Genomic DNA, 15,236 nt, shown 5'->3' on the forward strand with positions numbered 1-15,236 from the left:
CCCCCAGGGGGGATGGTCACGCCACAATCCCTTCTCCTCCATTCTCCTCTCAGGATCTTGGGCACGCACGCACACGCGCCCGGCGTGAGTTTTAAGCCACCGGGTCCGGGACGCGAACCGCGGTCAACTACGTGGGAGTCCAGCGACATAGCCATTACGCTAACTGCTGCTTCCCCTAAATACTCATCTTTAAGCTCTTCAACGGGCTTCCACTTTGTCTACAACACACACCAATCTCCTCCCCCACATCGAAGGCATGCTTCTTTTAAGCAGGATATCGCTTCTATTGCATAACGGGACGTCAGTCTTCCGGCCCATTCCGTGAGGCTGCAATGAGATCGTCATGTTTACCACTTGTTGCTATAATCCCGACGTCGCGCGTTGCTTGTTACCTATTCCCTGTGTGTTTGTACATAAATATCTTAGGCCCTGAGCACTGCCTCGGGCCTCCTTCCCAATTTTCTCATGTGAATCACCAAGCACCTCCCACTCTCTTCTTTTCATGCTTTGCCTATTACTGTTCAGAGTGGTTTGATTCACAGGTTCACCTGGCTGTTTCCTCCCTTTCCTTCCTTTCTCTTCTTCTTCTTTTTTTTTTTTTAGACCTTTTAAAAAAAGAATGATTTAATTCCATTTGTTATTATTACTTTTTAATTTGACCAAAGAGATAGAGAGAAAGAGAGAAAAAGGGAAAGTAAAAGAGCAAGCCGCCAGATTCAGAACTGGAGCTGTGGTCAACTATGTGAGCATCTAGCACCTTTACCCACCACGCCTCTTGCCAGCCTCTGCTTATTCTCTTTTTAAGCTCCATGAAGAAATTATGATTTATCCAGTCAACTTGTGGGTTAATTGTTATTTCCTAATTCTGTGAGAACACCAAACCAAAAGTCCATCATTTTAATGATATAACTACCTAGAATCAAGATCCATAAATACAAATTCAGTAAAATAAAACCATCTTCAAGGCCTGCCACTAGTGTGTCATACCTCCTTCCTTTCAGACTTACAAGTGTCACAAGCACGATGTGAAGACAATAACCAAATGGTCTCCCAAGTCCTAAACTCCACAGTCTTTCTTTTTTTCTGTCTTCCTTTTCTTTTCTTTTATTTTTAGAAAGATTTTTGCTATAGGGTGTGCGCACTTACAGGAAAGACAGACAGCCGGAAAGTGAGAAATCATCCTCCAGGGGGGCCGGCCACGCAGCAATCCCTTCTCCTTATTCTCCTCTCAGGATCTTGGGCACGCACGCATACACGCCCGGCGTGAATTTTAAGCCACCAGGTCCAGAACTCGAACTGCGGTCGACTACATGGAAGTCCAGCAACATAGCCATTATGCTAACTGCTGGTTCCAACTCCATAATGTCTTAAAAATGCTTCCTTTCTTTTCTGATGAAGCCATTCATTCTCGTGGAAGGCAGGGTGATTGTTTTTCAAGAATCCTGAATATTATCTTCAAATAACCTATCCCTGGCTCATGTCATAAACCATTGTCTTGTCTAGTCTTCCTCCCTAAATGCTTCTTGGAGCTGCACCATTTCTATGTATCTCCACTGCATTGTCATAACTGAAGCCTTCATTATATTCTGCTCGACACATCTCAGGGGTCTCCTTTATATGTCTCTGACTCAGTTAAGTCCCCCTACTGCTACCAGAGTTACTGCCTAATGCTTCTCAAAAATCATCAGTAGCTTTCATTACTGCATAATGAGATACAACACCTTTGATAATAAAGATCCAACCCTTCTTTCTGGCCTTATCTTTCATTTTGTCCCAGTAGTTTTGAGCAAAGAGAGCAACTTGTAATTCCCAAAGGCATCTATCACTTCTGTGCCTTAGGGCTTTTCCACATTCTCTAGTTCCAAATTGACTATGATCTCGTCTTTCAAAGAGATATCTCTGACCACCCCTCCTTTCTCCCATACCTTGCCAAAAATAATTTCTGCTTCTTCTAGTACCTGTTTTACCTCCCCACCATGTTTTTGTTGCCAGGTAGACAAAGACTGCATCATAATCTTTTCTTGATCTTCTCTAGCACTTGATTTGGAGCCTGGCATTGTAGTAAGTGCCTAAATTGTTACATTTTCAAGAAATTTTGAATACTCAGACCATGCATTGGTTGCTTGGAAATTGGAATTGACAAAACACTTCAATAGGGACTTTTTCAAGGGCTGAGTGAGAGTGGGGAAAGGGAGTTCCTTTTTAAGCATTTACCCAGCACACCACTAATTATACAAGTAATATATGAACAGGGTCAAAACCAACTTCTCTAATATTCTCCATATGAAATCACAGTCTCTTCCCTAGAACTAAACAGCTTGCTGCGTATATTCCAGATCCTTTTTTATTTCTAATTTTTAAAAATTTTTTTGCTATAAGGTTCATGTACTTCCCAGAGAGTGAGAGAGAACGTGAGAAATCATCCCCTAGGGAGGATGGTGATACCACAATCCCTTCTCCACTCTCCTCTCAGGGTTTTTGGGCATGAACACACATGCGCCCAGTGTGATTCTCAAGCTGGGTCCAGTACTTGACCCACTGATCCACAAAGCTGGACAAGGGGGATCCAGTGCCTTAACTTCTATGCCACTTATTGGCCCTCCAGACTCCTTTTTAAGTGTCATGGCTGCTCCGTACCACCAATCACTTCAGAGGCAATTGGGAAAACCAGGAGATTCTGTTCTCGTTGGCAAAAGAAATAAGCCCTTTTGAATGATTTCTTTACATTTCAAGTGTCTTCCTTTGCTTCTTTTCAAATAAGTAAAAAGAGTTTATTCCCTTTCATCCAAACCTTAGTTGTAACAATTTTGGATAATTCTACTTCAAGGCTCATTTTTGATCATTCCAGAAAATGGGAAGCAATTTTTTGTTCTTTATAGCCAAAAGACAGGGACCCCAAGAGCTCACTAAAGCAGGAGTCCCTAGCATGTGTATTACAGGTGCCAGGGCAGACTTGTCCCTGTAGTAATTCTTAGTAAGAATCACTCTTGAGTCACCCTAAGTAACCCAGTCACCCTCGATCTTAAATAAGAACCCTGACAGCCACCAGCTCTAGAGGACATTTTTTTTTCCATCTTGGAGAAGCCTATATAAACGCTTTACTAATTTCAGAATGTATATGTTGATATCTATCTGTATCTACATATCTATAGATAGATCTAGATTTTATTTTTACTAATTTTTTATATTTTATTTAACTTTATTTATTGTTATTATTATTTTCCAGTTTGATCAGACAGAGAGAGAGTAAGGAAGGAAGCCACTAGGTCCAGGATTTGAACCGTGGTTGGCCATGTGGGAGTCCAGTGCCGTCAGCCACCATGCCACCTGCTGGCCCTAGATTTTATTTTTAAGAGAGAGATTTTTGCTATAGAGTACTTGTGCTCACTGGAAAGACAGAGAGACAGAAAGTGAGAAATCGCCCCCAAGGTGAGATGGCCATGCCCCAGTCCCTTCTCTTCCATTCTCCTCTCAGGATTTTGGGCACACACACAAGCCCAGTCCGAAACTCAAACTACAGTTAACTACGTGGGAGTCCAGCCACATAATCATTACGCCATCTGCTAGTCCCAAATTTCAGAACATACTTTTTACTTAAAGCTTTGAAAGTGGTCAGCTTCCATATCGTCTAGAGCCAGCAGTACATTGTGTATGAATCTTATACTTCCTACTCAGAGCTGTGATTGTTCTGCCCAACACCAGGTCCCTAAAGCCTACGGGGATCAGCACTGGGTCTTTCGGAATCACTTTGTCAATGAGTTGCAATTCCTCTGATCTACCAGGACTCCTCACATCCCCAAGCCTTCACCCATGCCTTTCTGTTTGTCCAAAGCAGGCTTGTCTGGAATCTCACTGTCTCGAGGCATTTTCTGATATCCAATCAGAAAGTGTCTCCTCTCCCTCTGTTCCCTCAGAGCTTTATGCCATCCGTAATAAAACATTATCAGGCCATATAAGTTTGTGTTTTATCGTCTCCATTTTCTGATAAGCCATGAGCAGCTTGAGCTCAGAAACTGCCACTCGTCCTTTTTGCATATCCAAAGGCTGCCCCCACACCTAGCTCGCAGCGAGATACACATAATGCACGAATAGGCTCAAACCAGCTGCTCTCCTTACTACTCCCCACATACAAGCCCCATCTCGGAATCCCAGTCAGTAAATGTCAGCTGAAAGAATGGGTGAGTTTATGCAAAGGATATATTACAGTGTCCAGGGTATTATTCTTTCAAGTTTTTTTCTTAAAACATTTTTCTAAGTGTGTTTTGTTTGTCTGTTTGTTTTTGTATTTTCACATGAAACACACCAACAAGTTCTTGATGCCATGTTACTCCCTCGGCCTCAGCCGGCCCTGGATCATAGGCATGCACGTGCCAGGTTATACTTAGGGAGAGCTCCCCGTGTGAACCTGAAACCTCCCTATGTGGTCAGCTTTGCAGGATCGCGCTTTACCACTGTACCACTGCGTAGCCCTTATCCGTCATCTTTTAAGCAGGGTTGACATTTTTCAAGAGAAAAAAGGTTAAGGGAAAAAGATAGTTGAAAGGAGGTCCCTAGATTTCCAGGTCATAATACCTAGGGTGTTGAGTTTGATGAGTTTAATTCTTTCAAAAGGGCAGCATTCTATCAGAATCTAACGTTTGTTGAAGTACTGAAAGGGGTTATGTCTGGTTGTGAGGGGGTATCGGCTAGAGAGAAGCGAGACATGGCTATCGGAGAACAGTATGCTAATTTCTGTCTTGGAAGGGTCCCTTTGCAAGCCTTGGGTCTACTCTCTACACTTTTATTTGCCAGCTTGTTGGCTCAAGAGATTTCAAAGGGCATTGAAGAGTAAAGACCTAAAATCTAGAACTCTGCCCACTCAGAATCTGTCCACCCGCCAGCAGGTGTGTATACACCTATTTGTGCACAAATCCTGCCACTGGAAATGGCAGCGATACAGCAGCCTAGGACCTGGCTCTAGCGGTGGGTCTCCATAGGTCTCCAGGGATCATTTTCTCAGGTTCAGAACACTAGACTGCACCTAGTTCTCAGAGTGAATCAAGACCTTCCTTCTACTCTACCCAAGGCTTCGATCTGACTCCACAACACCAAATCCCCACTTTGGAATGTGGGAGCACTTGAATTATTGGTCTCTTGAAAAATTTGGAATTTGCATGGGCCAGCTTTGTAGTATAGTAGTTAAGGAAGCCAGATCCCTCATGACTAACGTCAGTTCAAATTTTGGTCCCAGCAGCTTGAAAGACACACAAGGCAAATGTGTGTGCTTACCCCAGAACCTGATGGGATGGAGAAATGAAGGAGAAGGGAATTACAACTTAACCATGCCCCATTGGGGAATGCTTTTTCCCTCTGTCGCTGTCTCTGTCTCTCTCTGGTGAGTGCACATTCTCTCTGGCAATTAATTTTTAAAAATAAAGAATCTACAACATATTTCTGCTCACACCTTAGAAATCCTCAGCCCCAGGACTCAATGACCTCTTCTCTTTCACTTAATGTCAACAGGCGACCTTGTCCTGCTGACCTGCCTTTACCACCTCCCCAAGCACATTCCTAAGTAGTTCCTCTTCAAACAGCATCCTATCTTTGGTCAATGTCAACAGCCACAAAGGAAAATTCTTACCTAATAAAACCATTAGCTCTCATCTACTGGACTCTACTAGCCTGACGTCCTGCTGAGCACTAATAATAACAGTAGTAGCAGATATTTATTGAGCACTATATGAGTTTAGTACTATCCAGATTTCCTCACCGAATCCTAATCTAGGGTACTCCTGATGAGTGTTACCGCCATTCTACATATAAGAAACTGAGCCGCAAAAGAGTCAACACAGGATAGAACCAACATTTGAAATCAGCCCTCTGTCTCCAAAACTTCGACTCTTTATACCTTATGCTACAGTTCTTTTCTTAAGTAATTTAATTTGAAGTGGAGTGAGTAACTTGAATTTTCAAATAGTATTTAAAAGTGAGCAAAGAGTAGGACCAGCAGCTAGCATAATGGCTATGTCTCTGAACTCCCATGTAGGCAACCATGGTTCGAGTACCAGACCCGGTGGCTTAAACTCACACCGGGCACGTGTGCGTGCGTGCCCAAGATCCTGAGATGAGAATGGAAGAGAAGGGATTGCGGCATAGCAATCCCCCCTGGGGGGTGATTTCTCGCTTTCTGTCTCTCTGTCTGTCTGTCTGGTGAGCGCTCGCGCCTTGTAACAAAAACCTATAAAAAAAAAAAAAAAGTGAGCAAAGGGTCAGTCAACGGCATGATGATTAAGGCAGTTGGATACCATCTGACTGACTGCATGGTTCGAGTCCTGGGCCCAGCAACTCTCAATAACCACACTGGACTCACATGCCTGCGTGCCCAAAATCCCAAGAGGAGAATGGAAGAAAAGGAATTGTGGTATAGCCATGCCCCCTGGAGGGTGCTTTCTCACTTTCCCTCTCTTTCTTTCTGGCGAGCAAATGAGCTCTATAGCAAATTAAAAATTAATTGAAAAATAAAAATAAAAGGAGAAGACTTCACTTTAAAAAAAAAAAAGTAGGCAAAATTTAGCCCTCAGAAGGGTGGCATTTCTGTTCTCTATTCTCTAGAAAATCTCCACATTTTATTTCTTTTTATGTTAATACTTTTCTAAAGGGTTAGGCCAGCAATGTTGTCCCCTAAACCTGGAGGACTATCAAATGCTCTGAGCAAAACCCAAGGGTAATCCAAGCATTTTTGCCCCCAGGGTTCTGGAAATGAGAATGCCTGGGATGCCTCAGCCATGGGATTGAGAACAAGATAATTCAAGGTCCCTTCTCAGCTTTGACTTTCCTCTGTGACTTCAGTTAAATCATTTTATTTTGTTGTTCCTTAGCTTCCAGTTTACAAATAGCCTTAGCCACACTTGTGTTATATATGCTGCTAGTCAACTGGAGAATCAAAAGCCAGCAATAAAAATTAAAATATTGTAAGAATAAAAGCAATTATATATATCTTTAAATATGTGTACAGACATTATTATATAAATCACAGGTTATATTACTCCAACGGCTAAATTTAGGTTGATGTGTACATAACAAGTCACCCAAAGAGATAGGTGACCTGCTAACCAGGATTGCGTATGGTTTTGGGAATGTCAGGATTTGTTCCTCTTACTTTGGCTTACCCATATTATATCACGCTTCTCAATTCATTTGTATTCATTATAAAGTATAATAAACATTAATTAAATTAATTTTTAATTAATATTTTAAAATATACCACTTAAGTATTAATACTTACTGAGTGACGAACACTGTACTAGCAATACAAAATTAGTGAAATAGGATTTTTGCTGTCAGAATAGCTAGCAAGAGAGGCAGACACAGAAACTGCCTGTATTGTATAATTATGAAAGAAAGCAAATAATCTTTTTTAAAAATAATTATTTTTAATTTAACTTTATTTATTTATTTTAATTTGATCAGAGAGGGACAGAGTGTGAGAGAGAGAGAGAGAGGAAAAGTGAGAAAGCAAGCTGCCCAGTCTGGGACTTCAAGTGCTGTAGGCCATGTGGGAGTTCAGAGCCCTTAACCACCATGCCACCTGCTGGCCCCAATCTTTTCTTAGAGATTTTGTTCTTAGGGTGAATGTGCTGGGGGCGGGGGAAGGACAGAGACAGTGAGAGGGAAAGTGAGAAATCACCTCCCAGAGGGGATGGCCACACCACAATTCCTTTTTCTCCATTCTCCTTCTGAGCTCTTGGGCACCCATGCACATGGACCTGGTAGGAGTTTTAAGCCACTGAGTCTGGGACTCGAACCATGGTCGGTCATGCGGGAGTCCAGTGACATAACTGCTATGCCATTGGCTTTTAAAACATGTATGCTGGAACCTATGAATCAATGAAAATTATACTGTCCCTCATCAATATCTATTCTGTATTCTGAAAGAAGCTGCCCTTCCTCAGAATATTTTTGGGCATTCCAATTTGAGAAATGTGTTCATATTCTAAGGTTCTTCTTCTGAATATTTTCAATGGCTTCAAATGTTTATTTTTTAATGGAAAATTCAATTTAAATAAACTTTGCAGTAGGCATCATGCTCTCACCAGAGAGAGAGAGAGAGAGAGAGAAAACACTCCCTCTGTGGCATGGTCTAGGCAAAATCCCTTATCCTTGAGCACACATGCACATGCATCCAGTGTGTTTTTCAAGGTGCCAGGTTCGGACTTGAACCCTACAGTTAGCCACGTGGGATCTGGCTGCCTTAATCACCAGGCCAAGGACTGGCCCAGTAAATTCAATTTTTAAAGAAATGTGAAGAGCCTGGGATACCTTGTTATTAAAAACAAACAAACAAACAAAAAACAAACAATAGTATTATGATTTATTTCAAAAGGAACAAATTTAAGAGGTACCTACCCACAAAGATGTGACCATTTCCACATTTCCACACCAAAAAGTATAATAATGGCTTTGGATTGAAACACGTGAACTGTGTTTCAGTATTTCAAATCATAATGATACTCAAAAGCCAGTGAAACTCCTTGTTCTCCTGGGGACTCAGGCTATTATTTTTAAATAATAGGGAAACCTTTTTTAGTTATTTTCTTGCCAGAGGATATGTGCTCTTATAGAGAAAGAAAGAAACAGAGAAACAGGGAGAAAGCACTCCCCAGTGGGGTACGATCGTGCTGCAATCCCACCTCCTCCATCTCTGTATCCCATCGGGATTCGGGGCATGCGTGTACACATACCTAGCGTGTCTCTCAGCTGCAGGGGCAGGGATTTGAATCGCAGTTTGCCACGTGGGATCTGGCTCCCTTAACTACTTAATCTGGCTTTCCCATAGAAATGTTATCTCAGGGTTGAGGGAGAGCTAGCTCTGTGACCTGATGGTTAGGCAGCCAGATCCCACATGACCATGGACTGCATGGTTCAAGTCCTAGCCCCAGTGACTTGAAAAACACACCAGGCCTGTGTGTGCACGTGCCCCAAATCCTGACTGGGTGGAGAAACGGAGCAGTGATTGCAATGTGACTGTGCCCCACTCGAGGTGCTTTCTCCCTCTCTTACTTTCTTTCTTTCTGTCTCTTTCTCTGGCACTTGTCCTCTAGCAAATAAATAAATAAAAAGAGCTGAGGCAGGAGATTTTTTTTTTTTTATTGCCGGAGGGTGCATGAGCTTACCAGAGATAGAGAAGGAAAGGGAGGGAGACAGGAAAAAAGCATCTCCCAAGGAGATATGCCACAATCCCTTCCTTCCCATTTCTCTATCCTCTCAAGATTTTAGGCACACGTGCACATGTACCTGGCATGCTTTTCAAGCTGCAAGACTGTTCAGCCATATAGGATCAGGGTCCCTTGACTTCCCCACTGTAGGGCTTACTGGAAGGTTCTCTTCCTTGAGGTTTTCCAAGTAACAAAGGACAAAGTATGATAGACTTCGTCACCAGCTCACAAGCTCTGAGGAGTTCATTATCAAGGCAATGGTCATCAATGGCTACAAACATCTGAAAAAAGAGAGATGGCCAGACATCATTTATCTCCTGAGGGAAGTACACGTGACTACCTAGGATGTAATCTTGATTTTTACAGAAACTCAGAATTTTTTTTAGAGAGATTTTTGCTATAGGGCACATGCACTTTCCAGAGAGACAGAAAGCGAGAAATCACCCCCCCAGGGGGATGGCCACACAGCAATCTCTTCTCCTGAAGTCTTATCTCAGGATCTTAGGCATGTATGCACATGTACCTGCCTGTTGTATGTTTCAAGCTGCCGGGTCCGGGACTCAAACTGCTGTGAACTACGTGGGAATCCGTCTGCTGGTCCCAGAAACTGAGAATTTTATCAAGTCTTAAGATTTATCAATTAATGGGAAAATTAGAACATAGGTGAATGTGTACACCAGACTATAGAAACTTCTACAGAACTTAAAAGCACTTTCTTCAAAATTGTCCACAACAATAAAACTAGATTTATTTAGATCTGAATCTTAACAACAAATAAAATAAAATAAAATAAACCTCACATTTATAAGAAAATTTAGAAAATAAAATTAATGTTCGCTGATTATGTAATGAAATTAATCATTTTAAAGTATGGTTTAAAAATAATTCCTACCTTTTAGGATGCATACTAAAATATTTACAAATAATTTTTGTTTCTAAGATATAACAAGAAAAAAAAAGGTTTGAAATGACTTCAAATATCTGGTCAACAGAGGCATTTGAAAGTTTGTTAACATTATCTGGGTAGAAGACATTCTTATGTAGCTAATGAATCTATTCTACAGACATATGCAAAGGTGACAGTTTTGGAGACATAATGTTTTTCAAATAAATGCTGATCTACACAATGAAATGCCACTCTACACAAATCAAATTATCAAAGATTAAGAAATATAGGGAAAAATAGTGTTCGTGAAATTTTAGAAAGTAAGCACAACCACACGTTGTTGGTAGGGGTATATAGGAGAGCAACCCTTTAGGAGAGCAGTTTGCTAATATAGAGTAAGGGTTAAAACTCTCTAAACTCTTTAACCCAGTAATTCCACATCTGGAAATAATTTGAACTATAGAAAAAAAATTATGCACCAAGATATTCATTGCATCATTTTTAATAATATCCCTAAATTTAAAATTATCCAGTCTTGCAGGAAGAGAAGGGTTTACAAACTTTTATCCTATATAGCACATCAGAAATTACATTTATGGAAGAAGGGGCTCACTCTGTGGAAAATGCACACATGCACCCACATGCTCTATTAGGAATGTAAACAAATTTGTAAAGAAACTATATTTATGATAAATTTTAGTGACATGTTCTTTATGTCAATTTTTTTTTTTTTTGAGAGGTTTTTACTATTGGGCACGTGCGCTCACCTGAAAGACAGAGAGAGACAGAGAGACAGAAGGTGAGAAATCACCCCCCAGGGGGGATGGCAATCCCTTCTCTTCTCAGGATCTTGGGCATGCACATACATGCGCCCAGTGTGAGTTTAAGTCACCTGGTCTGGGACTCAAACCGTGGTCGACTACATGGGAGTTCAGTGACATAGCCATTACGCTAACTGCTGGTCCCTTCTTTATGCCAACTGAAGTAAATGTAATATTCTTACAAGGTTTATAACTATGTGTTTCTACTTGTAATATCTAATTTTAACTTTTTTCCAAACTTAAAAATCACATAATATATTAAAGAATACGGCAATTTAAAAATGTTGCTTTTGTTTCCCCACTCATTTTATGGACAAAAATAGGTCTTTATGTGCACCATGAAAACAGTATTTTCTGCTTTGTTCAATTTTGACATTTTTTAGAGTGGACTTTTCTTAACATTTATACATACAGCAGAGTATGAAATCATGGGTTTATTGCTCAATAAATCTTCACTAAGTGAACACAGCCGTGTATACACTCCTCAGAATAAGAAACCAAACAATGCCAACGTTCCAAAGCCCCCAACATGTCCTTTAGTCATGACCCCACAAAAGGTCGCCATTATTCTATCATGCATCATCTGAAATAAGTTTTTTGATTTTTCTTTTTTTTTTTTTTTTTTTTTTGCTACGGGGTGCATGTGCTTCACCAGAAAGTGATGGAGAGAGAAGGACAGGAAAAAGCACCCTCCATGGTGAATGGTCATAGAGCAATCCCTTCTCCTCCATCTCTCCTTCCTTTGGAGATTTTGGGCACACACACACACACACACACATGTGCCTGGTGTGTTTCTCAAGCTGCCAGGTTCAGGTCTCCAACTGTGTGGTTAGCCATGTGGGATCCAGTCTCCTTAACCACCAGACCACAAAGCTTGCCCACTTAATGTTGAAGTATGTAAATAGAACCACACAATATGTATTTGGGGTTTTTGTTTGTTTGTTTGTTCATATGCTTGTTTTTGAATTTTCCAGAGGGTATGTGCACTCACAGGAGGCAGAGTATAAGTGAGAGAGTACCCCTCAGGTGGCATGGTCATGCTGCAATCCTTTCTACTTCATTTTTCCCTCCCTAAGGGATTCTGGACATGTGCGCACGTGCACACATGCACACACACACACACATGCACACATGTTTAGCCTTTTTCTCAAGCTGCTAGGTCTGGGACTCAAACCAAGAAGTCAGCCATGTGGGATCCAGTCAATTTAACCACTATACTATACTGTGGGCTAGCCTCACAATATGTATTTGTTTGTATCTGTCATCTTTTGTTTCAAGTTATGTTTATGAAATTCATCCACACTGCTGCATTTAGCAGTAATTCTTTCTTATTGTCATATAGTATTTCAAAAGTTTGCCCTTTTCTTTCAATTTTTAGGAGCTTTTTAATATTCTGGATAAGAGTCCCTTGTCAGATATTTTTATTACCAATATCTTTTCCCATACTTATCTATCTACTGTTGATGGACATCTTTGTTTCTAATTTGGAGATATTACGAACAGTACTACCATGAACATTTTTTTTTTAAGGCTGTTTTGCTTTAGGGCACGTATGCTTGCCAGAGTGAGAGAGAAACAGAGACAGTGAGAGGGAAAGTGAGAAGTCACTCCCTTGGGAGGATGGCCGTGCCACAATCCCTTCTCCATTCTTCTCCTGGGATCTTGGGCACGTACACACACATGTGCCAGAGTGATTTTCAAGCCACCATGTCTAAAACTTGAACCGCAGTCAGCCATGTGGAAGTCCAGCAACTTAATTGCTACAATATCTGTTGGCCAACCATGAATATTTTTATATTTCTCTTTTGTTGCACAGATGTACACATTTCTGTTGGATACATATCTAGGAGAGGAACTATTGAATGTAGCGTATATGTGTGTTCATTTTTAGTAAATCCTGACTTAAAGTTTTCCAAAGAGCTATGACAATGTGAACTCTCATGAGAGGTAAATGAGAGTTCCAGTTGATTCCAACCAAATGACACTTGGTACTCTCAGTCACTTTGATTTTTGTCAGTCTGGTAGGTGTGCAGTGGTATGTTATTGTCATTTTAATTGTATTTCCTTTATGATTAGTGAAGTTGAACATTTTTCATATGTTTATTGATAATTTGCAAATCATTTTTAGCAATGTGCTCATTCAAGTCTTTTGCCCATTTTTCTATTAGTTTGCCTCTTTCTTTCCATTTTTAGGAGCTTTTTAATATTCTGGATATATTATTACCAAAATCTTTTCCCAAGAATGTCTAAGTCTTGCCTTTTCACTCTCCATATTACATTTATATTAAGTTTTTAAAATAATTATGTAGAAAAAACCCTTATATGAAGCACAATGAATTCAAAGCATCATTTTTGATATTTTGATTAATGGAAATATATGTGATTGTCTCTTCTTTTTACTTCTTAATGTTTTCCTAAGTTTTAATTTCTCATTATAAATTAATAATATTTAAGGGACCAGCAAGTGGCATAATGGCTATGTCGCTAGATTCCCATGTGGTCGACCATGGTTTGAGTTCCAGACCCGGTGGCTTAAACTCATGCCAGGAGCGTGTGCATGCATGCCCAAGATCCCGAGAGGAGAATGGAGGAGAAGGGATTGCAGCGTGACCATCCTCCAGGGGGGTGATTTATTCCTTTCTGTCTCTCTGTCTCTCTCTGTCTTTCTGGCAAGCGCATGTGCCCTATAGCAAAAATCTCTCCCCCCAAAAATAAATAAATAAATAAATAAAATTTATATTGAAAGTAATTATATTAAATCATTAATGATTGAATATTGATGATAACAGTAAATTAGAGGGGAAAATCTGGGAAGCAAATTTTATTTTATTATTATTATTTGAATTTGCTACAGGGTGCATATGCTTGCTGCAGAGAGACAAGGCAGATGTGGGTGATGGAGAGGGAGCTAGAAACATGACCCAGGGAAGAGGGCGATGCCATAGTCCCTTCTCCTCCATTTTCCTCTCAGGATATTGGGTGTACACACACATGCACCTGGTGTGTTTTCCAAGCTGCCAGGTTCAAGACTGGAGCAACATAGTTAGCCATGTGGGATCCAGCTACCTGAATCACCACACCACCGGTACCCCCAAATTTGATTTTTATCACTTGAAATGAAGGAGTTTCTATTTTTACTATTGGAAAGGAAGACTTAAAATAGGGTATCCTGGGGCTAGCAGGTTGTGTAGTCGTTAAGACAGCTGCATTCCACATGGATGATTGCATGGTTCGAGTCCTAAACTCAGTGGCTTGCAAATCATGTTAGGCATGGGTGCATGCATGCCCAAGATCCTGAGAGAACAGAAAAGAAGGATTGTGGCATGGCCATCCCCTCTGAGGAGTTATTTCTTTTCTAAAAAAATATTTATTTAATTTTATTTATTATTATTTTTAATTTGCTGTAGGGCATGTGTGCTCACTAGAAAGAGAAAGTGAGAAAGGAAGCTGCCAGGTCTGGGACTTGAACTGTGGCCAGCCATGTGGAGTCCAGCACCCCAACCACCATGTTACCGGCTGGTCCCACCTGGGGGAGTAGAAGATGATTTCTCATTTTCTCTCCTCACTGTCTCTGTTGAGTGCACACGCCCTATAGCAAACTAAAAAAAAAGGAAGAGGAAAAAAAAGAAAGAGTATCACTAAAATTCCACTAGAAAGTTCTCAGGATATAATATTACAAACTGGAAGAAAGAACCATGAAGGACAGATGGCACCTGTGTAAGGGGACGGATGAGTTCCCAGCTTCCTCTGCCTTCCCTCAAGGAGAGCCACATACTGCGTATCGCTCAGCTGACATGACAGCCAGGTGCTGCAGGACACCTGCGAGACACTTTTTCCTTCTTAGGACCAGAGGGACCTAAGGCAAGTGGCAGTTAGAGGGGCAAGCTGGTAGCAAGGGTTTTTCCAGCCAGACCCGAGGTAGCCTGCTGGAATGCAGGGTGAGCCCATTGTCATCTTCACAGTGTCTTCATCTGTTATTGCTGTCGCTGACGGAAATACCTCAGACCTGATGATTTATAAAGAAAACAGATGTATTTGCAAAACCCATGATGCTGTGGCTAGAAAGTCCGAAGGCATAGGCCTGGCCTCAGGCCCGCCTTCAACACTACAGGTGGAGGCACAGAGGTCGGTGAGTGTAGAGGGAGAGGACTAGCAGCAAGAAGCTCTCTCCTTTATAACAACCAGCTCTCGCAATAATTAGCCCCTTTTCAGAGAGCTAGAACTCACCGGGTCTCAAGAGACATCATTAATCAATTCATGAGTGTTGCCTCTACAATGGAACCATCATGATCCAATCAACGCCCACTATGCCTCACCCCTTCCCACCATCAAATT

At 41.1% G+C, this 15,236-nt stretch overlaps 1 pseudogene; it reads right to left on the minus strand.

Moving 5' to 3' along the window:
- The window catches only part of LOC102478163 (40S ribosomal protein S25 pseudogene), a 1,914-nt pseudogene extending 1,569 nt beyond the window's left edge, over positions 1 to 345 (minus strand).
- Positions 346 to 15,236: the final 14,891 nt, after the last annotated feature.

The sequence above is a fragment of the Tupaia chinensis genome, unplaced genomic scaffold, assembly GCF_000334495.1.
Source record: "Tupaia chinensis unplaced genomic scaffold, TupChi_1.0 Scaffold000320_2, whole genome shotgun sequence".
Taxonomy (NCBI): Eukaryota; Metazoa; Chordata; class Mammalia; order Scandentia; family Tupaiidae; genus Tupaia; species Tupaia belangeri.